This window comes from Salmo salar, chromosome ssa09, assembly GCF_905237065.1.
Source record: "Salmo salar chromosome ssa09, Ssal_v3.1, whole genome shotgun sequence".
Lineage (NCBI taxonomy): Eukaryota > Metazoa > Chordata > Actinopteri > Salmoniformes > Salmonidae > Salmo > Salmo salar.
In genome coordinates, this window is record NC_059450.1 from 135,637,532 (window position 1) to 135,659,709 (window position 22,178).

A 22,178-nucleotide genomic window follows, 5' to 3' on the forward strand; every position below is an offset into this window, starting at 1 on the left:
GGGGGACGGAAATAGCTGGCTAGCTAACCTCGATGGCTGGCTAGCTAACAATTATCAATTAACAATTATCAAGTTATGACAAAGACAACTAGGTAGCTAGCTAGGTAACACTGCACTAGTCAAATCGTTCCGTTGTTTAGTATTAGTAACTACAGCGCTGCCAGTCGGCAACGGATGGCCAGCCGGCAGTGGGTCAATGATGACTAGGTGTGCTGAGCAAGTCCGGCGCCGCGTCGCGGCCGGCCAGCACACCTCGACAATACCCAAACTCAAACCATACAACCATCCTAGATACAGAGACAGCACAGACAACTATGTAGCTGGCCAACCAACACCAACACCACACCAATCAAGTCGTTGCGTTGCAATGCAATAGCCTCTGCGGTGCTGCCAGTCGGCAGAAGTTGGCTAGCCAACAGCGATGACCAGCTAGCTAGCAGCTAGCAGTGTCGACTACGCTAGGAGGACGAAGACAGCCAGCCTCGACAATTACTCAGCTACTCCAAACCACACAACTATCCTCGATTATAGACAGAATACCAGCTGACTGCTTCTTCACTAAATAGTTCTTGCATAGTTTGGAGCTGTGATTTGGGTCATTGTCCTGTTGTAGGAGGAAATTGACTCCAATTAAGCGCAGTCCACAGGGTATGGCATGTCGTTGCAAAATGGAGTGATAGTCTTCCTCCTTCAAGATCCCTTTTACCCTGTACAAATCTCCCACTTTATCACCACCAAAGCACCCCCAAACCATCACATTGCCTCCACCATGCTTGACAGGTGGCACTCCTCCAGCATCTTTTCCTTTTTTCTGCGTCTCACGAATGTTCTTCTTCGTGATCGTGACACCTCAACCTTAGATTCGTCTGTCATAACACTTTTTTTCCAAACTTCCTCTGTCCAGTTTCTGTGTTTATCTTAATCTTTTCTTTTTATTGGCCAGTCTGAGATATGGCTTTTTCTTTGCAACTCTGCCTAGAAGGCCAGCATCCCGGAGTCGCCTCTTCACAGTTGACGTTGAGACTGGTGTGTTGCAGGTACTATTTAATGAAGCTGCCAGTTGAGGACTTGTGAGTCATCTGTTTCTTAAACTAGACACTAATGTACTTGTCCTGTTGATCAGTTGTGCACTGGGGCCTCGCACTCCTCTTTTTATTCTGGTTAAAGCCAGTTTGCTCTGTTCTGTGAAGGGAGTAGTACACAGCATTGTACGAGATCTTCAGTTTCTTGGCAATTTCTCACATGGAATAGCCTTCATTTCTCAGAACAGGTATAGACTGACGAGTTTCAGAAGAAAGTTCTTTGTTTCTGGCCATTTTGAGCCTGTAATCGAACCAACAAATGCTGACGCTCCAGATATTCAACTAGTCTAAAGAACGCCAGTTTTTAATCAGGACAACAATTTTTAGCTGGGCTAACATAATTGCAAAAGGGTTTTCTAATGATCAATTAGCCTTTTAAAATTATCAACTTGGATTAGCTAACACAATGTGCCATTGGAACACAGGAGTGATGATTGCTGATAATGGGCCTCTGTACACCTATGTAGATATTCCATTCAAAATCTGCCGTTTCCAGCTACAATAGTAATTTACAACATTGACAATGTCTACACTGTATTTCTGATCAATTTGATGTTATTTTAATGGACAAAAAAATAGGACATTTCTAAGTGACCCCAAACTTTTGAACAGTAGTGTATATCTAGCACCATCTCAATTGGGTTGAGGTCAGGTGATTGTGGAGACTAGGTCATCTGATGCAGCACTCCATCACTCTCCTTCTTGGTAAAATAGCCCTTACACAGCCTGGAAGTGTGTTGTGTCATTGTTCTGTTGTCCTGTTGTAAAACAAATAACAGCCCCACTAAGCGCAAACCAGATGGGATGGTGTATCGCTGCAGAATGCTGTGGTAGCCAATCTGGTTAAGTGTGCCTTGAATTCTAAATAAATCACAGACAGAGTCAACAGCAAAGCACCCCCACACCATCAAACCTCCTGCTCCATGCTTCACGGTGGGAACCACACATGCAGAGATAATCCGTTCACCTACTCTGCATCTCACAGAGACGGTTGGAACCAAAAAACAGACCAAAGGACAGATTTCCACCGGTCACATGTCCATTGCTCGTGTTTATGGCCCAAGCAAGTCTCTTATTATTATTTGTGTCCTTTAGTAGTGGTTTCTTTGCTGCAATTTCACCATGAAGGCCTGATTCACACAGTCTCCCCTGAACAGTTGATGTTGAGATGTGTTTTTTACTTGAATTCTGTCAAGCATTTATCTGGGCTGCAATTTCTGAGGCTGGTAACTCTAATGAACTTGTCCTCTGCAGCAGAGGTAACTCTGGGTCTTCCTTTCCTGTGGCTGTCCTCATGAGAGCCAGTTTCATCATAGCGCTTGATGGTTTTTGCGACTGCACTTCAGGAAACTTTCAAAGTTCTTGAAATGTTCCAGATTGACTGACCTTCAGGTCTTAAAGTAATGATGGACTGTCGTTTCTCATATCTTATTTGAGCTGGTCTTGACATAATATGGACTTGGTGTTTTACCAAATAAGGCTATCTTCTGTATATCACCCCTACCATGTTACAACACAACTGATTAGCTCAAACGCATTAAGGTCAGGCACCATAGGCAAGAATTGTGATTTTGCTTCCATCTGTCAATTTTCTGATTTTGGGATATTTTGCAACTGTAACTTCCATACTTACATATAATGCACAAATGAATATATAAATACTTTATTTGTATCATTTCATCCGAACCCCATCAACTACACCTACCATAAATCTCGTTCATGATAGCATGTTTCATGTAGAACTTAAACCGCTTCTAGCTTATTAACTCTCCATGTTGAATCATATATAATTCAAAAGCTGGTTTTCCGGAGCATATCGTTAGCTATTCCATACATGGCTATATCCTTTGTAGACGAAGTGCTTCGTGCTGAAAGATTAGTAATTTCCTGACATCCGATTGGTTACTGGCATTTAAAGGGCCTTTCCGGCAACCTGATTGGTAAAAATGCCTCACGTGCCGCGCAGCATTTCTTTGTCTCTCAACGTAAAGAGAGACAAAATGAGAAAATCTCAAATAATATTCCTACAGTAAGCAAATAAAAATAGGCGATCTGTTAGCCAATGTGAGAAAAGCAGTGAATTAACCTCTCTGGGCTAGGCTGGGTACTCTGCTGACATAATCTAATAATAATCTAATCAATTTGTCTTACTGTAGACTGATGAACATCAAGGCTTTTAGAGATACTTTTGTAACCCTTTCCAGCATTATGCAAGTCAACAATTCTTAATCTTAGGTCTTCTGAGATCTCTTTTGTTCGAGGCATGGTTCACATCAGGCAATGCTTCTTGTGAACAGCAAACTCAAATTTTGTGATTGTTTCTTTATAGGGCAAGGCAGCTCTAACCAACATCTCCAACCTCGTCTCATTGATTGGACTCCAGTTTAGCTGACTCCTGACTCCAATTAGCTTTTGGAGAAGTCATTAGCCTAGGGGTTCACATACTTTTTCCAACCTACACTGTGAATGTTAAAATTATGTTTTCAATATAGACAACAAAAATACAATCATTTGTGTGTTATTAGTTTAAAACCTCTTGACGTTACCCTACGATAGGGGGCGCCACAGCGCATTTTGGAAAGAATTCGTGCCCATTTTCAATGGCCTACTAATCAGACTCAGAAGCTAGGATATGCATATAATTAATACCTGTGGATAGAAAACACCCTAAAGTTTCTAAAACTGTTTGAATGGTGTCTGTGAGTATAACAGAACTCATATGGCAGTCAAAACCCCGAGACCGATTGAACCAGGAAGTGGAATTCTGAATTGTGGACTCAACTTCACGTCGTTGCCTATTATTCACACCGTGAGCTATCGTTAGTTGAGCACTTCCTATTGCTTCCACAAGATGTCGCCAGTCTTTACAAAGTGTTTTGAGCCTTCTACTGTCGAAACTCAGTGAATGAGACGTGTTGGAAATTGGTCACAGGGGGAGGGCCATCACCATTATGACGCCGGCGGCCCTGTCTACCCCCACCTTTGGAAACGTTTTGAAACACAATGAAATCATCCCCCTCTAATCTTATTGGCTCTCTTGTTGAAACAGGCCCTGAAGATTTATGTTATACAACGTTTGACATGTTTGAATGAACCTAAATGGGAAAAAATAAAAATATTTCGAAACGGCTGTGGCGCGCTCGGCAGAGTAGTTGGATACAGCATTCGGACGCGCTAACAACAGCAAGCTAATGGAACATAAAGGATGGACTTTTTCGACCGAAAATACATCTGTTGTGGACCTGGGATTCCTGGAAGTGCTTTCTGATGAAGACAACTAAAGGTAAGGGATTATTGACAATATTATACAACATTAGATGTGATATGCGATTGTTCCAAGATGGCGCCGAGCTGTATTTACTAGCTCATTTTCTGAGTATCGCATCCCCTTTTATCGCTAAGTGTGATTACCCAGTAAAGTTATTTTTAAATCTGGTATGACAGGTGCTTTCAAGAGATATTCATCTATAAATCTTAGAATGACAATATTACATTTTAAACATGTTTTCGAATAGTAATTCAGTAAATTGTAGCTCTGTTTCCCCGGATTGCATTTGACGGGAAAATAGTTAGTCAACGTCAGACGCCGATGTAAAATGCTGTTTTCATATATAAATATGAACTTTATTGAACAAAAGAATGCATGCATTGTGTAACATGATGTCCTAGGTGTGTCATCTGATGAAGTTTGTAAAAGGTTAGTGCTGCATTTAGCTGTTTTTTGGTTATTTGTGATGCATGTGGTTGGTCGGAAAATGGCTATGTTGCTGCTTTTACGATGGACTCCTCTAACATAACCTAATGATTTGCTTTTCCTGTAAAACCTTTTTGAAATTGGACGACGTGGGTCGATTCAGGAGAGGTGTATCTATAAAACGATATGAGACAGTCCTATATTTGAAAAAAATATATATTACATTTCGTTATGCTAATGTCGCTAGGAGTTTTCCCTGGATTTTCCCTGGATTTTGATCCCGCTGACGGGACGAGACGCTGAAGAGGTTTTAAGCACACAATGTTTGTCTATTGTTGTGACTTAGATGAAGATTAGATCAAATTTGATGACCAATTTATGCAGAAATCCAGGTAATTCCAAAGGGTTCACATACTTTTTCTTGCCACTGTAGTTAGTTAGTAAATAAAGAATTAAACCAATTTGTGTAGTACTGAATAATCAGCAAAGGTTGGGGTTCTTGCAGATCCAGGAAGCTTACGACTGTTCAGAATGAGAACTGATATGAGGTAATGATTAAAAGGTGATTGTTATCGATATACTGTTATAACTTATATCTTCTAGAGTTTAATTCAGGAGCTTGCGTCCCACCTACTCAACAGCCAGTGGAATCCCGTGGCGCGTTATTCAAATACCTTAGAAATGCTATTACTTCAATTTCTCAAACATATGATTATTTTACACAATTTTAAAGACAAGACTCTCGTTAATCTAACCACACTGTCTGATTTCAAAAAGGCTTTACAACGAAAGCAAAACATTAGATTATGTCAGCAGAGTACCCAGCCAGAAATAATCAGACACCCATTTTTCAAGCTAGCATATAATGTCACAAAAACCCAGAAGACAGGTAAATGCAGCACTAACCTTTGCTGATCTTCATCAGATGACACACCTAGGACATTATGTTATACAATACATGCATGTTTTGTTCAATCAAGTTCATATTTATATAAAAAAACAGCTTTTTACATTAGCATGTGACGTTCAGAACTAGCATACCCCCCGCAAACCTCCGGTGAATTTACTAAATTACTCACGATAAACGTTCACAAAAAACATAACAATTATTTTAAGGATTATAGATACAGCCATCAAGTTCATATTTACATCAAAAACCAGCTTTTTACATTAGCATGTGATGTTCAGAACTAGCATACCCCCCGCAAACCTCCAGTGAATTTACTAAATTACTCATGATAAACGTAATTACTCATGATAAATTATTTTAAGAATTATAGATACAGAACTCCTTTATGCAAATGCTATGTCAGATTTTAAAATAGCTTTTCGGCGAAAGCACATTTTGCAATATTCTGAGTGCATAGCTCAGCCATCACAGGCTAGCTAATTTGACACCCAAGTTTGGGGCTCACTAAACTCAGAATTACTATTAGAAAAATTGGATTACCATTGCTGTTCTTCGTCAGAATGCACTCCCAGGACTTCTACTTCAACAACAAATGTTGTTTTGGTTCCAAACAATCCATAGTTATATCCAAATACCTCAGTTTTGTTTGTGTGTTCAGGTCCCTATCTGACGGGTAACGCGCATTTCGTGACAAAAAAATTCAAAATATTCCATTACCGTACTTAGAAGCATGTCAAACGCTGTTTAAAATAAATTTTTATGCTATTTTTCCCCAAGAGAGGATGGCTTTCACTTCAGCAGTAATAAATTCATGAACTTCTTTGAGGAAAAGATCATGATCATTAGAAAGCAAATTACGTACTCCTCTTTAAATCTGCGTATTCCTCCAAAGTGCAGTTGTCCTGAGTCTGCACAACTCTGCCAGAAGTGAGGATCAAGGGAGACAGTAAAGTGTTTTATTACTATATCTCTTGACACAATGATGAAAATAATCATGACCTCTAAAACTTCAAGCTGCATACTGTACCCTATTCCAACTAAACTACTGAAAGAGCTGCTTCCTGTGCTTGGCCCTCCTATGTTGAACATAATAAACGGCTCTCTATCCACCGGATGTGTACCAAGCTCACTAAAAGTGGCAGTAATAAAGCCTCTTGAAAAAGCCAAACCTTGACCCAGAAAATATAAAAAACTATCGGCCTATATCGAATCTTCCATTCCTCTCAATTTTTTTTTAAAAAGCTGTTGCGCAGCAACTCACTGCCTTCCTGAAGACAAACAATGTATACGAAATGCTTCCGTCTGGTTTTAGACCCCATCATAGCACTGAGACTGCACTTGTGAAGGTGGTAAATTACCTTTTAACCTGTTAGGGCTAGGGGGCAGTATTTGCACGGCTGGATAAAAAAATGTACCCGATTTAATCTGGTTACTAATCCTACCCAGTAACTAGAATATGCATATACTTATTATATATGGATAGAAAACACCCTAAAGTTTATAAAACTGTTTGAATGGTGTCTGTGAGTATAACAGAACTCATTTGGCAGGCAAAACCCTGAGACATTTTCTGACAGGAAGTGGATACCTGATGTGTTGTATTACCTTTAAACCTATGCCATTGAAAAACACAGGGGCTGAGGAATATTTTGGCACTTCCTATTGCTTCCACTAGATGTCACCAGCCTTTACAAAGTGTTTTGAGTCTTCTGGAGGGAGATCTGACCGAACAAGAGCCATGGAACGATGATGGCCCATTAGACACCTGGCGCGCGAGTTCATGTTGGGTACCCTCGTTCCAATACGTTATAAAAGAGAATGCATTCGTCCACCTTGAATATTATTCATGTTCTGGTTAAAAAGGCCCTAATGATTTATGCTATACAACGTTTGACATGTTTGAATGAACGTAAATATATTTTTTCCCCTCGTTCATGAAGTGAAGTCCGGCTGGCTTAGATCATGTGCTAACAAGACGGAGATTTTTGGACATAAATGATGAGCTTTTTTGAACAAAACTACATTCGTTATGGACCTGTGATACCTGGAAGTGACATCTGATGAAGAGAATCAAAGGTAATGGATTATTTACATAGTATTTTCGATTTTAGATCTCCCCAACATGACGGCTAGTCTGTATCGCAACGCGTATTTTTCTGGGCGCAGTGCTCAGATTATTGCAAAGTGTGATTTCCCAGTAAGGTTATTTTTAAATCTGGCAAGTTGATTGCGTTCAAGAGATGTAAATCTATAATTCTTTAAATTACAATATAATATTTTACCAATGTTTTCTAATTTTAATTATTTAATTTGTGATGCTGACTTGACTGCCGGTTATTGGAGGGAAACGATTTCCTCAACATCAATGCCATAGTAAAACGCTGTTTTTGGATATAAATATGAACTTGATAGAACTAAAAATGCATGCATTGTCTAACATAATGTCCTAGGAGTGTCATCTGATGGAGATTGTAAAAGGTTAGTGCATCATTTTAGCTGGTTTTATGGTTTTGGTGACCCTGTCTTTGAATTGACAAAACATTACACACAACTCTTGTAAATGTACTGTCCTAACATACTCTAAATTTATGCTTTCGCCGTAAAACCTTTTTGAAATCGTAAAACGTGGTTAGATTAAGGAGATGTTTATCTTTCAAAGGGTGTAAAATAGTTGTATGTTTGAAAAATTTGAATTTTGACATTTATTTGGATTCAAATTTGCCGCTCTTGAAATGCACCTGCTGTTGATGGAGTGCACCACGGGTGGGACGCTTGCGTCCCACCTAGCCCATAGAGGTTAATGGCGTCAGACCGAGGCTCTGCATCTGTCCTCGTGCTCCTAGACCTTAGTGCTGCTTTTGATACCATCGATCACCACATTCTTTTGGAGAGATTGGAAACCCAAATTGGTCTACACAGACAAGTTCTGGCCTGGTTTAGATCTTATCTGTCGGAAAGATATCAGTTAGTCTCTGTGAATGGTTTGTCCTCTGACAAATCAACATGTAAATTTTGGTGTTCCTCAAGGTTCCGATTTAGGACCACTATTGTTTTCACTACATATTTTACCTCTTGGGGATGTCATTCGAATACATAATGTTAAATTTCACAGATAACACATAGCTGTACATTTCAATGAAACATGGTGAAGCCCCAAAATTGACCTCGCTAGAGGCCTGTGTTTCAGACATAAGGAAGTGGATGGCTGCAAACATTCTACTTTTAAACTTGGACAAAACAGAGATGCTTGTTCTAGGTCCCAAGATACAAAGAGATCTTCTGTTGAATCTGACAATTAATCTTGATGGTTGTACAGTCGTCTCAAATAAAACTGTGAAGGACCTCGGCGTTACTCTGGACCCTGATCTCTCTTTTGAAGAACATATCAAGACTGTTTCAAGGACAGCTTCTACGTAACATTGCAAAAATCAGAAACTTTCTGTCCAAAAATGATGCAGAAAAATGTATCCATGCTTTTGTTACATCTAGGTTGGACTACTGCAATGCTCTACTCTCCGGCTACCCGGACAAAGCACTAAATGAACTTCAGTTAGTGCTAAATACGGCTGCTAGAGTCCTGACTAGAACCAATTTTTTTTTATCATATTACTCCAGTGCTAGCCTCCCTACACTGGCTTCCTGTTAAGGCAATGGCTGATTTCAAGGTTTTACTGCTAACCTACAAAGCATTACATAGCCTTGCTCCTACCTATCTTTCCAATTTGGTCCTGCCGTACATACCTACACGTATGCTACGGTCACAAGACGCAGGCCTCCTAATTGTCCCTAGAATTTCTAAGCAAACAGCTGGAGGCAGGGCTTTCTCCTATAGAGCTCAATTTTTATGGAATGGTTTGCCTACCCATGTGAGAGACGCAGACTCGGTCTCAAGTCTTTACTGAAGACTCATCTCTTCAGTAGGTCCTATGATTAACCTCTATGGGCTAGGTGGGACGCTTGCGTCCCACCCGTGGTGCACTCCATCAACAGCAGGTGCATTTCAAGAGCGGCAAATTTGAATCCAAATAAATGTCAAAATTCAAATTTTTCAAACATACAACTATTTTACACCCTTTGAAAGATAAACATCTCCTTAATCTAACCACGTTTTACGATTTCAAAAAGGTTTTACGGCGAAAGCATAAATTTAGAGTATGTTAGGACAGTACATTTACAAGAGTTGTGTGTAATGTTTTGTCAATTCAAAGACAGGGTCACCAAAACCATAAAACCAGCTAAAATGATGCACTAACCTTTTACAATCTCCATCAGATGACACTCCTAGGACATTATGTTAGACAATGCATGCATTTTTAGTTCTATCAAGTTCATATTTATATCCAAAAACAGCGTTTTACTATGGCATTGATGTTGAGGAAATCGTTTCCCTCCAATAACCGGCAGTCAAGTCAGCGTCACAAATTAAATAATTAAAATTAGAAAACATTGGTAAAATATTATATTGTCATTTAAAGAATTATAGATTTACATCTCTTAAACGCAATCAACTTGCCAGATTTAAAAATAACCTTACTGGGAAATCACACTTTGCAATAATCTGAGCACTGCGCCCAGAAAAATACGCGTTGCGATACAGACTAGACGTCATGTTGGGGAGATCTAAAATCGAAAAATACTATGTAAATAATCCATTACCTTTGATTCTCTTCATCAGATGTCACTTCCAGGTATCACAGGTCCATAACGAATGTAGTTTTGTTCAAAAAAGCTCATCATTTATGTCCAAAAATCTCCGTCTTGTTAGCACATGATCTAAGCCAGCCGGACTTCTCGTCATGAACGAGGGGAAAAAATATATTTACGTTCGTTCAAACATGTCAAACGTTGTATAGCATAAATCATTAGGGCCTTTTTAACCAGAACATGAATAATATTCAAGGTGGACGAATGCATACTCTTTTATAACGTATTGGAACGAGGGTACCCAACATGAACTCGCGCGCCAGGTGTCTAATGGGCCATCATCGTTCCATGGCTCTTGTTCGGTCAGATCTCCCTCCAGAAGACTCAAAACACTTTGTAAAGGCTGGTGACATCTAGTGGAAGCAATAGGAAGTGCCAAAATATTCCTCAGCCCCTGTGTTTTTCAATGGGATAGGTTTAAAGGTAATACAACACATCAGGTATCCACTTCCTGTCAGAAAATGTCTCAGGGTTTTGCCTGCCAAATGAGTTCTGTTATACTCACAGACACCATTCAAACAGTTTTAGAAAATTTAGGGTGTTTTCTATCCATATGTAGTAAGTATATGCATATTCTAGTTACTGGGTAGGAGTGGTAACCAGATTAAATCGGGTATGTTTTTTTTATCCAGCCGTGTCAATACTGCCCCCTAGCCCTAACAGGTTTTAAGTGTAGTCTGGCCCAGGAGTGTGAAGGTGAACGGAAAGGCTCTGGAGCAACGAACTGCCCTTGCTGTCTCTGCCTGGCCGGTTCCCCTCTCTCCACTGGGATTCTCTGCCTCTAACCATTTACATTTACATTTACGTCATTTAGCAGACGCTCTTATCCAGAGTGACTTACAAATTGGTGCATTCACCTTATGATATCCAGTGGAACAACCACTTTACAATAGTGCATCTATACGTCAGTGACTCAGTACCCTATTACAGGGGCTGAGTCATTGGCTTATTGGTGCTCTTACATGCCGTCCCTAGGAGGGGTGCGTCACTTGAGAGAGTTGAGTCACTGACGTGGTCTTCCTGTCTGGGTTGGCGCTGTGGCGGAGATCTTTGTGGGCTATACTCGGCCTTGTCTCAGGATGGTAAGTTGGTGGTTGAAGATATCCCTCTAGTGGTGTGGGGGCTGTGCTTTAGCAAAGTGGGTGGGGTTCTATCCTGCCTGTTTGGCCCTGTCCGGGGGTATCATCGGATGGGGCCACAGTGTCTCCTGACCCCTCCTGACCCCTCCTGTCTCAGCCTCCAGTATTTATGCTGCAGTAGTTTATGTGTCGGGGGTCTAGGGTCAGTCTGTTATATCTGTCTTATCCGGTGTACTGTGTGAATTTACCTATGCTCTCTCTAATTCTCTCTTTCTGTCCTTCTTTTTTGTCTCCCTCGGATGACCTGAGCCCTAGGACCATGCCTCAGGACTACCTGGCATGATGATTCCTTGCTGTGCACAGTCCACCTGGCCGTGCTGCTGCTCCAGTTTCAACTGTTCTGCCTGTTCCACCTGTTCACCGGACGTGCTACCTGTCCCAGACCTGCTGTTTTCAACTCCCTTGAGACGGCAGGAGCGGTAGAGATACTCTGAATGATCGGCTATGAAAAGCCAACTGACATTTACTCTTGAGGTGCTGACTTGTTGCACCCTCGACAACTACTGTGATTATTATTATTTGACCATGCTGGTCATTTATGAACATTTGAACATCTTGGCCATGTTCTGTTATAATCTCCACCCGGCACAGCCAGAAGAGGACTGGCCACCCCTCATAGCCTGGTTCCTCTCTAGGTTTCTTCCTAGGTTTTGGCCTTTCTAGGGAGTTTTTCCTAGCCACCGTGCTTCTACACCTGCATTGCTTGCTGTTTGGGGTTTTAGGCTGGGTTTCTGTACAGCACTTTGAGATATCAGCTGATGTAAGAAGGGCTATATAAATACATTTGATTTGATTTGATCTGGAGCATCAGCATTTGTGGATTCGATTACAGGCTCAAAATGGCTAGAAAGAAAGCACTTTCTTTTGAAACTCATCAGTCTGTTCTTCTTCTGAGAAATGAAGGCTATTCCATGCGAGAAATTGTCAAGAAACTGAAGATCTCGTACAACGCTGTTTACTACTCCCTTCACAGAACAGCCTTTTGCAATTATGCTTGCACAGCTGAAAACTGTTGTGTTGATTAAAGAACCAATAAAACACGGCAAACTGGTGCTAACCAGAATAGGAAAAGGAGTGGGAGGCCCCGGTGCACAACTGAGCAAGAGGACAAGTACATTAGAGTATCTAGTTTGAGAAACAGATGCCTCACAAGTCCTCAACTGGCAGCTTCATTAAATAGTACCTGCAAAACACCAGTCTCAACATCAACAATGAAGAGGTGACTCCGGGATGCTGGCCTTCTAGGCAGAGTTGCAAGGAAAAAGCCATATCTCTGACTGGCCAATAAAAAGAAAAGATTAAGATGGGCAAAAGAACACACACACTGGACAGAGGAACTCTGCCGAGAAGGCAAGCATCCCGGAGTCGCCTCTTAACTGTTGACGTTGAGACTGGTGTTTTTGCGGGTACTATTTAATGAAGCTGCCATTCATATAATACGATAATATATTGTATTTATGTATACTTTCAACTGGTAAAGTTTCAGTCTGATGAGAGTAAAGAAAAAACAGCCTAAATAAGTACAGGAGTAAATGTGCTTAACAAGTCACATAATAGGTTCCATGGACTCACTCTGTGTGCAATAATAGTGTTTAGCATGATTTCTGAATGTACCCCACACATACAATTCTCTGTAAAAAATATTCCAAAACAGTCATCCTGTTTGCAACAATGCACTAAAGTAAAACTTTTTGTCTCTAAATACACTGCTCAAAAAAATAAAGGGAACACTTAAACAACACAATGTAACTCCAAGTCAATCACACTTCTGTGAAATCAAACTGTCCACTTAGGAAGCAACACTGATTGACAATACATTTCACATGCTGTTGTGCAAATGGAATAGACAACAGGTGGAAATTATAGGCAATTAGCAAGACACCCCCAATAAAGGAGTGGTTCTGCAGGTGGGGACCACAGACCACTTCTCAGTTCCTATGCTTCCTGGCTGATGTTTTGGTCACTTTTGAATGCTGGCGGTGCTTTCACTTTAGTGGTAGCATGAGACGGAGTCTACAACCCACACAAGTGGCTCAGGTAGTGCAGCTCATCCAGGATGGCACATCAATGCGAGCTGTGGCAAGAAGGTTTGCTGTGTCTGTCAGCATAGTGTCCAGAGCATGGAGGCGCTACCAGGAGACAGGCCAGTACATCAGGAGACGTGGAGGAGGCCGTAGGAGGGCAACAACCCAGCAGCAGGACCGCTACCTCCGCCTTTGTGCAAGGAGGAGCAGGAGAAGCACTGCCAGAGCCTTGCAAAATGACCTCCAGCAGGCCACAAATGTGCATGTCTCTGCTCAAACGGTCAAAAACAGACTCCATGAGGGTGGTATGAGGGCCCGACGTCCACAGGTGGGGGTTGTGCTTACAGCCCAACACCGTGCAGGATGTTTGGCATTTGCCAGAGAACACCAAGATTGGCAAATTCGCCATTGGCGCCCTGTGCTCTTCACAGATGAAAGCAGGTTCACACTGAGCATGTGACAGACATGACAGAGTCTGGAGACGCCGTGGAGAACGTTCTGCTGCCTGCAACATCCTCCAGCATGACCGGTTTGGCGGTGGGTCAGTCATGGTGTGGGGTGGGGTGGCATTTCTTTGGGGGGCCGCACAGCCCTCCATGTGATCGCCAGAGGTAGCCTGACTGCCATTAGGTACCGAGATGAGATCCTCAGACCCCTTGTGAGACCATATGCTGGTGTGGTTGGCCCTGGGTTCCTCCTAATGCAAGACAATGCTAGACCTCATGTGGCTGGAGTGTGTCAGCAGTTCCTGCAAGAGGAAGGCATTGATGCTATGGACTGGCCCGCTCGTTCCCCAGACCTGAATCCAATTGAGCACATCTGGGACATCATGTCTCGCTCCATCCACCAACGCCACGTTGCACCACAGACTGTCCAGGAGTTGGTGGATGCTTTAGTCCAGGTCTGGGAGGAGATCCCTCAGGAGACCATCCGCCACCTCATCAGGAGCATACCCAGGCATTGTAGGGAGGTCATACAGGCACGTGGAGGCCACACACACTACTGAGCCTCATTTTGACTTGTTTTAACCTGTTATGGCTAGGGGGCAGTATTTTCACGGCTGGATAAAAAACGTACCCGATTTAATCTGGTTACTACTCCTGCCCAGTAACTAGAATATGCATATAATTATTGGCTTTGGATAGAAAACACTCCAAAGTTTCTAAAACTGTTTGAATGGTGTCTGTGAGTATAACAGAACTCAAATGGCAGGTCAAAACCTGAGAGATTCCTTTACAGGAAGTGGCTATCTGACCATTTCTTGAACTTCTTTGCCATCTCTATCTTTTACAAAGGATCTCTGCTCTAACGTGACACTTCCTACGTCTTCCATGGGCGCTCAGAGCCTGGGAAAAACCTGAATGTCGTCATCCCAGCCCCAGGCTGAAACACATTATCGCCTTTCTCAAGTGGCCGATCAAGGGACTGTGGGCTTAGGCGCGTGCCCTGGCCGCCCCCGTGTTTGTGATTTTTCCTCTGTTTGCCGAAAAGGAGATTCCCGGGTCGGAATATTATCGCTTTTTTACGAGATAAATTGCATAAAAATGGATTTTAAACAGCGGTTGACATGCTTCGAAGTACGGTAATGGAATATTTAGAATTTTTTTGTCACGAATTGCGCCATGGGCGCGACCCTGATTTACCATTTTGGATAGTTTCTGGAACGCACGAACAAAACGCCGCTATTCGGATATAACGATGGATTATTTGGGACCAAACCAACATTTGTTATTGAAGTAGCAGTCCTGGGAGTGCATTCTGACGAAGACAACAAAGATAATAACATTTTTGTTATAGTAAATCTGATTTTGGTGAAGGCTAAACTTGCCGGGTGTCTAAATAGCTAGCCCGTGATGGCTGGGCTATGTACTTTGAATATTGCAAAATGTGCTTTCACCAAAAAGCTATTTTAAAATCGGACATATCGAGTGCATAGAGGAGTTCTGTATCTATAATTCTTAAAATAATTGTTATGCTTTTTGTGAACGTTTATCGTGAGTAATTTAGTAAATTGTTAGTAAATTCCCCGGAAGTTTGCTAGTATGCTAGTTCTGAACGTCACATGCTAATGTAAAAAGCTGGTTTTTGATATAAATATGAACTTGATTGAACAAAACATGCATGTATTGTATAACATAATGTCCTAGGGTTGTCATCTGATGAAGATCATCAAAGGTTAGTGCTGCATTTAGCTGTCTTCTGGGCTTTTGTGACATTATATGCTAGCTTGAAAAATGGGTGTCTGATTATTTCTGGCTGGGTGCTCTGCTGACATAATCTAATGTTTTGCTTTCGCTGTAAAGCCTTTTTGAAATCGGGCAGTGTGGTTAGATAAAGGAGAGTCTTGTCTTTAAAATGCTGTGAAATAGTCATATGTTTGAAAAATTGAAGTTTTTGTATTTTTGAGGAATTTGTCATTCGCGCCACGCCTATCATTGGATATTGGAGCAGGTGTTCCGCTAGCGGAACGTCTAGATGTAAGAGGACATAACATCAAAAGTTAGATCAGCCTGTAGTGTGGTTTTCCACTTTAATTTTGAGTGTGACTCCAAATCCAGACCTCAATGGGTTGATAAATTGGATTTCCATTGATTATTTTTGTGTGATTTTGTTGTCAGCACATTCAACTATGTAAAGAAAAAAGTATTTAATAAGATTATTTCTTTCATTCAGATCTAGGATGTGTTGTTTAAATGTTCCCTTTATTTTTTTGAGCAGTATACAAAGTGTTATGTTTGGGTTAAATCCAATACGTTCACATTACTGAGTACCACTCTCCATATATTCAAGCATAGTGAAGCTGCATCATGTTATGGCTATGCTCATAATTGTTAAGTACTGGGAGTTTTTTAGGATAAAAAATGTATGGAACGGAGCTAAGCACAGGCAAAATCCTATAGGAAAACCTGGTTCAGTCTGATTTCCACTAGACACTGGGAGATGAATTCACCTATCAGCAGGACAATAGCCTAAAACACAAGGCCAAATCCACACTGGAGTTGCTTACCGGGAAGACAGAAAATGTTCCTGAGTGGCGGAGTTAAAGCTTTGACTTTAATCTGCTTGAAAATATATGGCAAGATCTGAAAATGGTTGTCTAGAGCTTGAAGAATTTTGAAAAGAATAATGGGCAAATGTTGCGAAATCCAGGTGCGGAAAGCTCTTAGAGACTTACACAGAAAGACTCATAGCTGTAATTGCTGACAAAGGTGATTCTAACATGTATTGACTTAGGGGGTTGAATGCTTATCTAATCAAGATATATTAGTGTTTTATTAAACAAATGTTTGATTTAATTTTTTGACTTTGACATTAAAGTATTTTGTGTAGATTGTTGACCAAAAATCTAAATTAAAGCCATTTGAATACCACAAAATGTGGAAAAAGTCAAGGGGTGTGAATACTTTCTGAAGGCACTGAACATGCAGGGGATTAACGTAGTACTGTAAATGGAATGCTACAAGCTGATCTTGAGCATTGAAGTAGATTGTTTTATTCTGTAGATATTCATCCTAGAAAAAACTAAGAAAATTACAAATGTAATTCATAGGGCTGTCAGATTAAATCAGTTAACTCAAGTTAACTTATTGTAATTTTAGTGCACAATTATTATTTTTAAATCTGAACGCATTCTCAATACACTGCAAACATCCCAAATACATAATCAATACAGCTAAAAACAACAATGCAATGTAAAAACAAGTTTACACTGAGATATCAGAAAGTTTGCTTTCTCAATTAAAACATTTTTTTTCTCACCAATACTTCAGAGAAAATCAATACATCTATGTTCTTGTAATGTTTTTGTAAGAAAAATCTTAAATTAAAGTTAAATTTAATAGTTTAAAAATGCTTTTGTTTTTTTTAAGTCTAAAAACGCCACTCTTTCGAGATCAGAGAAATTGGATCCACTAAAATGTGCATGACGCCAACTAAGGGGGTTTAATTTTCCAATCGACAGACAGGACAGATCACTTACTTTAATTCTCAGAATGGATTAACACATTTAATGGTGTGGGTTTGGGGGACCGTAATACTGTATGTAGGACACTCAGTAATCAGAGACAAAAATTTGATATGCCGGATTTAATAATGTCCTACGCCCACCTACCCTGGCTTTATTTCAACGGGGATTAAAATGTGGGCTGCCAATGACAACCAAACAGAGTCATTACTGTAAGATGGGCAGCTCTGGCTGCTGGGGGAGACTGACTGGTTCTCACCAGGATTTCTTCACCATAATAGATTTTTCAGACATCTCCTTTATCATAGTATCTAGTAAATTGGTGTATTATGGGGTACCATCAGGCATATGGGAGAAATTTGAAGGAATCTCTCAACAACAGTCAACAATGAAGAAATACACCAGACAAAGTCTCTGAAAGAGATAAGGTCCTCTCTCATCTGAATGTAATCCATAGTGACCAGCAGTGGTGTAAAGTACTTAAGTAAAAATACTTTAAATGTATACTTAAGTAGTTTTGGGGGGAATCTATACTTTAATTTACTATTTATATTTTTTACATCTTTTACAACTTCCACTGCATTCCTAAAGCAAATAATGTACTTTTTACTACTTACATTTTCCCTGACACCCAAAAGTACTCGTTACATTTTGAATGCTTAGCAGGACAGGAAAATGGTCCAATTCACACATTTATCAAGAGAACATCCCTGGACATCCCTATTGCCTCTGATCCGGCAGGCACACTAAACACAAATGCTTCGTTTATAAATTATGTCTGACTGTTGAAGTGTGTCCCTGGCTATCCGTAAATTAAAAAAACAAGAAAATTGTGCCGTCTGGGTTCCTTAATATAAAGTATTTGAAATTATTTGTTATTTTACTTTCATACTTAAGTATATTCAAAACCAAAAACTTCTAAATTTTACTCAATTAGTATTTTACCGGGAGACTTTCACTTTTACTTTTAAGGTACAGTTGAAGTTGGAAGTTTACATACACCTTAGCCAAATACTTTTAAACTCACTTTTTCAAAATTCCTGACATTTAATCTTAGTAGAAATACCCTATCTTAGGTCAGTTAGGATCACCACTTTATTTTAATAACATACAATGTCAGACTAATAGTAGAGAGAATGATTTATTTCAGATTTTATTTCTTTCATCACATTCCCAGTGGGTCAGAAGTTTACATACACTCAATTAGTATTTGGTAGCATTGCCTTTAAATTGTTTAACTTGGGTCAAACAGTTTGGGTACCCTTCCACAAGCTTCCCAAATAAGTTGGGTGAATTTTGGCCCATTCCTCCTGACAGAGCTGGTGTAACTGAGTCAGGTTTGTAGGCCTCCTTGCTCGCACACATTTTTTCAGTTCTGCCCACAACATTTCTATAGGATTGAGGTCAGGGCTTTGTGATGGCCACTCCAATACCTTGACTTTGTTATCCTTAAGCCATTTTGCCACAACTTTGGAAGTATGCTTGGGGTCATTGTCCATTTGGAAGACCCATTTGTGACCAAGCTTTAACTTCCTGAATGATGTCTTGAGATGTTGCTTCAATATATCCACATCATTTTCCTACCTCATGATGCCATCTACTTTGTGAAGTGCACCAGTCGCTCCTGCAGCAAAGCACCCCCACAACATGATGCTGCAACCCCCATGCTTCAAGGTTGGGATGTTGTTCTTCGGCTTGCAAGCCTCCCCCTTTTTCCTCCAAACATAATGATGGTCATTATGGCCAAACAGTTCTATATTTGTTTCATCAGACCAGAGGACATTTCTCCAAAAAGTACGATCTTTGTCCCCATGTGCAGTTACAAACCGTAGTCTGGCTTTTCTATGGCCGTTTTGGATCAGTGGCTTCTTCCTTGCTGAGTGGCCTTTCAGGTTATGTCGATATAGGACTCGTTTTACTGTGGATATAGATACTTTTGTACCCGTTTCCTCCAGCATCTTCACAAGGTCCTTTGCTGTTGTTCTGGAATTGATTTGCACTTTTCGCACCATAGTACATTCATCTCTAGGAGACAGAACGCGTCTCCTTCCTGAGCGGTGTGACGGCTGTGTGGTCCCATGGTGTTTATACTTGCATACTATTGTTTGTACAGATGAATGTGGTATCCTCAGGCATTTGGAAATTGCTCCCAAGGATGAACCAGACTTGTGGAGGTTTATACATTTTTTCTGAGGTTTTGGCTGATTTATTTTGATTTTCCCATGATGTAAAGCAAAGAGGCACTGAATTTGAAGGTAGGCCTTGAAATACATCCACAGGTACACCTCCAATTGACTCAAATGATGTCAATTAGCCTATCAGAAGCTTTCTGGAATTTTCCAAACTGTTTAAAGGCACAGTCAACTTAGTGTATGTAAACGTCTGACCCACTGGAATTGTGATACAGTGAATTATAACTGAAATAATCTGTCTGTAAACAATTGTTGGAAAAATTACTTGTGTCATGCACAAAGTAGATGTCCTAACTGACTTGCCAAAACTATAGTTTGTTAACAAGAAATTTGTGGAGTGGTTGAAAAATGAGTTTTAACGACTCCAACCTAAATGTATATAAACTTCCGACTTCAACTGTATCTTTACTTTTACTCAAGTATGATAATTGGGTACTTTTTCTACCACTGGTGATCAGAGTATGTTGGATGGGTAGGAACATATCCTCTTACCAAAAACGTATGCAAAACCCTATCCGTTTGTCTCACTCATCGCCTGTTGAATCCATATAAATGTCCTTGGTATCCTCAAATATGCTAGGAGGAAGACCACTGTCATGACATAATAAACATGATACAAGGTACTTTATACCCCTTCAGAGAGAATTTAGGATATGATCAATAATATTCCTAGAAAGATATTGGATACATCCTTTTGCTAGCAGTAGGTCTAATGCTTGTAGTGTTATTGGATTCAATAACTACAGATAGATTGGTTCTGGGTATTTTTAAATCTGTGTGTGTGTGTGTGTCTACAGTACTCAGTCTTGCAGGGTGGTGTGTGGGCAGTGCTGCTCTGGCCCTGTCTGCTCTCCCTGGGTGTCCCTCTGGAGTGTAAGGACGAGCAGGGCAGCATCACACACTGTGCCTCCATCTCCCAGGAGAAACTACTGGAACGGGTCATCCAACATGCCGAGCTCATCTACAGCGGTTCTGAGTCATTCTGTACTCTGTTTGTGAGTACCACACAACTCCTACGTACTTCCCGCATTTCCAACATACCTCCTCTGACAGCACTCACCTAAGAAATGTGTTCATTCATATCTGTGTGCAGACTGTAAGCTTAGTGTTTCACATTATACGTGTCCTGTGTTTTGGGGAAGTCCTACGGAAATAATTACCCTACCAATCCCTTTGCTATATGCTCAACCAATACAACCAACACATTCTGGCTTCATAGTAGTTCCCCAACTCTCCTCAGACAAAGAAGGATTAAAATCAAGACCATGCTGATAATTATATACAGTGCTGTGCATTCATATTGTGGTTTTCTGTAGAAGGAAAGCCCATAAGATTCCCTTCCATACTGAGAGTAGGGAACCAGCATCGGCTTTGAAATGGAAACATCATCTATCTCCTCATTATTGGAAAGACACTGCATTTTATTTTATTTAACCTTTATTTAACTAGGCAAGTCAGTAAGGAAAACAGTATTATTTCCAATGACAGCCTTCCAAAAGGCCTCCTGCGGGGACAGGGGCTGGGATTAAAAATGATAATATAGGACAAAACACACATCACGACAAGAGAGACACCACAACACTACATAAAGAGAGACCTAAGACAACAACATAGCATGGCAGCAACACATGACAACACAGCATGGTAGCAACACAACATGACAACAACATGGTAGCAACACAACATGGCAGCAGCACAAAATGGTAGCAGCACTAAACATGGTACAATCATTATTGGGCACAGACAACAGCACAAAGGCAAGAAGGAAGAGACAACAATACATCACGTGAAGCATCCACAACTGTCAGTAAGAGTTTCCATGATTGAGTCTTTGAATAAGAGATGGAGATAAAACTGTATAGTTTGAGTGTTTGTTGCAACTCGTTCCAGTCGCTAGCTGCGGCTAGCTCCTGAAAAGAGGAGCGACCCAGGGATGTGTGTGCTTTGGGGACCTTTAACAGAATGTGACTGGCAGAACGGGTGTTGTATGTGGAGGATGAGGGCTGCAGTAGCTATCAGAGATAGGGGGGAGTAAGCCCTAAGAGGGTTTTATAAATAAGCATCAACCAGTTGGTCTTGCGACGGATATACAGAGGTGACCAGTTTACAGAGGAGTATAGAGTGCAGTGATGTGTCCTATAAGGAGCATTGGTGGCAAATCTGATGGCCAAAGGGTCAAAATCATCTTGCTGCCCGATAGCACCCTTACCTGACGATCTATAAATTATGTCTCTGTAATCTAGCATGGGTAGGATGGTCATCTGAATCAGGGTTAGTTTGGCAGCTGGGGTGAAAGAGGAGCGATTACGATAGAGGAAACCAAGTCTAGATTTAACCTTAGCCTGCAGCTTTGATATGTGCTGAGAGTAGGACAGTGTACCATCTAGCCATACTTCCAAGTACTTCCATGAGGTGACTACCTCAAGCTCTAAACCCCCAGAGGTAGTAATCACACCGGTGGGGAGAGGG

At 40.8% G+C, this 22,178-nt stretch overlaps 1 pseudogene; it reads left to right on the top strand.

The window, feature by feature from the left end:
- LOC106612946 (somatolactin-like) overlaps nt 1-22,178 on the top strand; it is a 96,484-nt pseudogene that overhangs the window by 59,422 nt on the left and 14,884 nt on the right.